Genomic DNA, 6263 nt, shown 5'->3' with positions numbered 1-6263 from the left:
AAACTGGTTTCTTTAACTCACCTTAGTCAAACAATAGCCTATACAGTAGCTTAGTAAGAACTTTTGCCTTAGCATTGGGCTCATCTGAAGAATTATCTATGTGCACTCAGTTTCAAGAAACAGAAACTCCAAGGTCAGACTAGAAATTATGTTTTAGGGTAAATTGTTATTATATAAAGACAGTGTTTTGGCCTTGTTTCCATGACACTGTTGATAAAATGAGGTCTAAGAATCTTTGGTAGTTCTTTAATCTTTGGAACATTTCTGACTCCCTAGTTGAAATGTTACCCCAATTTGCTGTGAGCGCCAGAAGAAGAAGGGTAAGGAATTGGTGGAGGAAATGGAATACATGTCCAATCGCCTCCATAAACAACTGCCTCCTTTGCCATGGGACCAGAAGAACTGGATGGTGCCTGACTACCATTACTGAACATTTAGATAGAAGATTCTACAGAAGAATCCTGATCAAAGGAAAATGTGAAATAGAATTTCAAATTCTCATGTAATCCAGAATTTTCTGGGGCCATTGAGGCTGGATGACACCCTGAAACTACTACCCTGAGAAAATCTTTAAACCTTGAGCCAAAACTATCCCCTGAAGCTGTCTTTGAACCAAATAATAGTTTAGCCTAATTAGAAAAGAATGACTGCATTAAGCACTACGCTCTTTAAAAGAAATATCTATATCTGAAGCCCTGGTGGCACAGTGGTTAAGGGCTTGGCTGCTAACCAAAAGGTTGGCAGTTCGAATCCACCAGCCACTCCTTGGAAACCCTACGGGGCAGTTCTACTCTGTCATATAGGGTCGTTATGAGTCAGAATTGACTTGACCGCAATAGGTTATACGTGATCAAACTGACAACAGCAACTCAAAAGGATAGATGAAATGCTTAGGGGGGCAGTGAGTTTGTGTTAATGATTTTGTTTGAATAAATATCAAGGAAACATGAGACGGTAAAACAGTTTGGAAAAGGCTGTGGAGAAAGGTGGCACAATTTGAAGAATGTAACCAACGTCACTGAGTCGTACATGTGGAAACCGTTGAGGTGGCACATATTTTGTTGTGTATATTTTCACCAAATAAATAACAGCAATTGTGTGAAACCTAATGAAAAATTTAAAAATCCATGAATTTATAATAATACAAGAAAACAAACACACACACAAAAAATAACAAACACCTCCCCCCCGACCCCACTGGTCATCTTGGAATATGCTAAGAACTAAGTTGTTACCTTGTAAACCAGTAAATGAAGGAAAAAACTCAAGCATTTAACCTACTGAAATGAACATCTTTAGTCATGTCAGATAATAAATGAAGAAAAAATGATACAACTAGAATATTATCTTTTTGCAATAATGATCTAGGCAATGATCATCAATGGCTGTTAATAACACAAAAAGAGACAACTGGAAATTATGTTCCTCCTAAAGGATATATGAAGTAGTTTTGCAAAAAAAAAAAAAAATCAAACTGGAATGAGAATATAAAGTATACAGAGCTAACTATCAAGCAGCCAGGGGACAGAGGAACATGTTAAATGATTCCCAGGAATACTATTAGAAAACTCCAGCAATGTGGGAAACCTACAAGACAAATAACTTGGTTTCTTCAATAAATAAATATCAAGGAAACATGAGATGCAGGGGGGAGGGGGGAGGATCTACATATTAGTATTACCCTGATAACAAATTAGAAAAAGACATCACAAGAAAAATACAGATCAATATCTCTTAGGAATAAAGAGGCAAAAGTCCTGAACAACATACTAGCCAACTGAACCCAGCAACATATAAAAAGGATTGTACACAATGACCAGGAATATGAGGTTGGTTTAGCATGTGAAAATCTAGCAATGTTAACCAAAGAATAAAGGATAAAAACCAAATGATCATCTCAACAGATGCGGAAAAAGCAGTGACAAAATTCAACATCGCTTTGTGATAAAAACACTCAACAAACTAGGAATAGAAGGAAACCTCCTCAATCTGATAAAAGACATCCATAAAAAAACTATAATTAACATCATACTTAATGGTGAAAGACTGAATGCTTTCCCCTAAGATTATTAACAAGACAAGGATATCCTTACTCACCACTCTATTCAACATTCTATTGGAGGTTCTAGCTGGAGCTATTAAGCAAGAAAATGAAATAAAACACATCTAGACTGACAGAAAGAAGTAAAACAATCACTATTTGCAGATGACATCATTTTGTATGTAGAAAATCCCAAGGAATCCACTAAAAAGCTATTAGAACTAGTAAGTGAGTGCATTAAGGTTGCAGAATACAAGATCAAGAAACAAAAATTGATTGTACTTCTATTATAATGAACAATCTGAAAATGAAACTGGAAATAATTCTATTCACAATATCATCAAAAAGAATAAAATATTTAGAAAAAAGTTAACAAAAGAAGTACAAATCTGAAAACTACAAAATATCACTGAAAGAAATTAAAGATTTGGAAAGACATCCTGTATTCATAGCACAGAGCACTTAATGCTGTTAATACGGCAACACTTTCTAAATTGATCTACAGATTCAATGCAATCACTATCAAAATTCCAACAGTCTTTTTTTTCAGGAATAGATAAGCTAATCTAAAAATATATACCTAAATGTAAGGGACCAAGATTAGCCAAAACAATCTTCAAAAAGAAGAACTAAGTTGGAGGAATCACGTTTCCCAATTTCAAAATTTACTCCAAAGCTACAGTAATCAATGGTGTGGTGCTGGCATGAAGGTAGACATATAGACCAATGAAATAGAATTGAGAGTCTAGAAAAATCCATACACCTATGGTCAACTGATTTTCAACAAAGGTGCCAAAACAATTCAACGGGGAAAGAATAGTCTTTTTAATAAACAGTGATGGGACAACTGGATATCCACATGTAAAAGAATGAATCTGGACTCCTACTTCATACTATATATAAAAATTGACTCAAAATGGGTCAAAGACATAAATGTAAGAGATAAAACTCTAAGCAGAAAACACAGGAGTAAGTCTTTGTTTCCTTGGATTAGGCAATTGTTTCTTAGCTATGACACCAACAGCACAAGCAACCAAAGAAAAAATAAATTGGACTTCGACCAAATGGAAAACTTTTTTGCTTCAAAGGACACCATTAAGAAAGTGCAAAGACAATCACAGACCACATGATAAGGGACTTATATCTAGAATATATAAAGAACTCTTACAACTCAATAATAAAAAGACGAAGCAATTTAAAAATGGGCAAAGGATCTGAGCAGACAGTTCTTCAAAGATCATATACAAATGACCAATAAGCACAAGAAAAGATGCTCAACATCATTAATTATCAGGCAAATCAAAACCACAATGAGATACCACTTCATGCCCACAAGGATAGGTATAATCAAAAAGACAACAAATAACAAGTGTCAGGAAGGACAGGGAGAAATGGGAGCCCTTATACATTGCTGGTAGGAATGTAAAATAGAGCAGTCAGTTTGGAAAACAGCCTGGCAGTTTCTCAAAAGGTTAAACAAAGAGTTATCATATGACCCAGCAATTCTATTCCTAGATGTATACGCAAGAAAGCTGAAAACGTGTCCACACAAAAATTTGTACACAAATGTTCACAGCAGCATTATTCATAATAAACAAAAAGTGAAAACAATCTAAATGTCCATCAACTGAGGAAAGCATAAACAAAATGCAGTATATCCATACAATGGAGTATTGAGTATTATTCAGCCACAAAAAGGAATGAGGAATACTGAAACACGCTACAACATGGAGGAACCTTGAAGACATTATGCTGAGGGAAAGAAATCGGTCACATACTGTATGATCCACATATATGGAATGTCCAGAATAGGCAAATCCACAGAGACAGAAACTAGATTTGTGGTTGCCTAGGGCTGGCAGAAGGAGCCCTGGTGGTTAAGAGCTCGGCTGCTAACTGAAAGGTTGGTGGTTTGAATCCACCAGCTGCTCTGCAGGAGAAAGATGTGGCAATCTGCTTCCATAAAGATTATAGTCTTGGCTAATGGACCACAAATACCACAGCCTCCACCAGACTGAGTCTAGCACAACTAGATGGTGCCTGGCTACCACCACTGAGTGCTCTGACAGGGATCACAATGGAGGGTCCTGTTGGAGAAAGATGTAGAACAAAATTCAAATTCATAAAAAGACCAGACTTACTGGTCTGACAGAGACTGGAGAAAACCAGAGTGTGGCCCCCAGACACCCTTTTAACTCAGTACTGAAGTCACTCCTGAGGTTCACCCTTCAGCCAAAGATTAGACAAGCCTATAAAACAAACAATAATACATGTAGTTCAACCGTGTATATGAGACTAAATGGGAACACCAGCCCATGGGCAAGGACGAGGAGGGGATGAGGGGATAAGAAAGCTGGACGACTGGAAATGAGGAACCGCAGGTCAAGAAGGGGAGAGTGTTGACATGTTGTAGGGTTGGCAACCAAAGTCACAAAACAATATGTGTATTGTTTAATGAGAAATGAATTTGCTCTGTAAACCTACACCTAAAGCGCACACACGCACACACACACACACAAAGATTACAGTCTTCGAAATTCTATGGGGCAGTTCTACCCTTTCCTACAGTGTTGCTATGAGTTGGAATCGTCTAAATGGCACACAACAATGGGGAAATGGGGAGTGATTTCTAACGGGCACAGGGTCTTCTTGGGGTGATGAAAATGTTCTAATTGATTGTACAACTCTGTGAATATACTAAAGACTATTGAATTGTACGCTTTAAATGGGTGAATTCTATGGCACGTGAATTGCATCTCAATAAAACTCTTACCAAAAAATGTACGAGACAATTGGAGAAGTTTGAAGACTGACATACTAAGGAACTACTGTTAATTTTTCAGGTGTGATAGTGGTATTGTGCTTCTATTGACAAAATAGAATTCTTATCTTTTAGAAATGTTGTATTTATGGACGAAATTACTAAAGTAATACTTTTTTGATCCCACTTATCCTCTCAAATATCGCCCCATTTTTCTATTTCCTACTTGTACAACCAAACTCCTTCCCCAAATTATCTACTCTTGCTCTCTCCAACTCTATTCCTGCCATTCTGTTTTGTACCCATTCCAATCAGGCTTTCATCCTTACCACCCCAGTGTTACAGCCAACGGTCAATTCTCAGTTCTCATTTTCATGACCCATCAGCAACTGACTAGGTCGTTCTTCTCTGAACACACCCTCGTCCCCCCCGAGTTTGCATTTTCCTGGTTTCCTCTTATTCAGTTGCTGCTGTTTCCTTAGTTGGTTTCATCCCTCTCCAATCCCTAAACAATGGCGTGCCCCAGGACTCAGTCCTTAGGTATCATTTTAAAATTTCGACCTCCACTTAATATATACACCATTTCATGGCTTATTTTTAAATATTATCTACACGTTGAGAACTCCTAATTTACGTCTTCAACCTTAACCTTTCTCCTGAATTTCAGACTCACATATCTTGTGCCTTCTTGATATTTCCATGTGTATATTTAATAACATCTGTTATATAAACTGAATTGTGTCCCCCAATAATATGTGTTGGAAACCTAACCCCCATACCTGTGGATGTAATCCATTTGGGAATAGGGTTCTTTGTTATGTTAATGAGCTTGTATCAGTGTTGAGTGCATCTTAAAGCTACTCACTTTTAGATATAAAGAGAAATGAGGCACAGAGAAGCACAAACACAACATGCCACATGGAGATTGGCAAGGAAGCAAGGAATGCCAGGTCTACAGAAACGGAAAGAGATCTTCCCCTAGAGATGACAGAGCCTTCCCCTAGAGCTGGTGCCCTGAATTCGAACTTCTAGCCTCCTAAACTGTGAGAAAATAATTTCTGTTCTTTTAAACCACCCACTTGTGGTATTTTTGTCACAGCAGCACTAAAAAACTAAGGAGCATCTCAAAGTTAACATCCCCAAAACTTCATTTCTTATTTTCTCCCATCCCCAACCTGCTTCTCCCATAGTCTTCCCATTTCAGTAAATGCAGCTCAGGCCCGAAGTATTGCAGGTACCCTCCCTTCCCCTTTTCCTTGTATCCTACAACAATTAATTCAGCAAATCCTGAGTGCTATCCTCTGAATACATGCAGACTCTGACACCACACCCCTCTGCTGCCCCCACCCTGACCTAAGCCACCCCATCTCTCACCTGGAGTACTGCAGTAGCCCCCTAAGTGTTTCCCCTGCCCCCACCCTGTCTCTCACCTGGAGTACTGCAGTAGCCCCCTAAGTGTTT

The sequence above is a fragment of the Trichechus manatus genome, unplaced genomic scaffold (assembly GCF_000243295.1).
Source record: "Trichechus manatus latirostris isolate Lorelei unplaced genomic scaffold, TriManLat1.0 scaffold00203, whole genome shotgun sequence".
Taxonomy (NCBI): domain Eukaryota; kingdom Metazoa; phylum Chordata; class Mammalia; order Sirenia; family Trichechidae; genus Trichechus; species Trichechus manatus.
Note: the sequence above shows the minus strand (reverse complement) of the source record.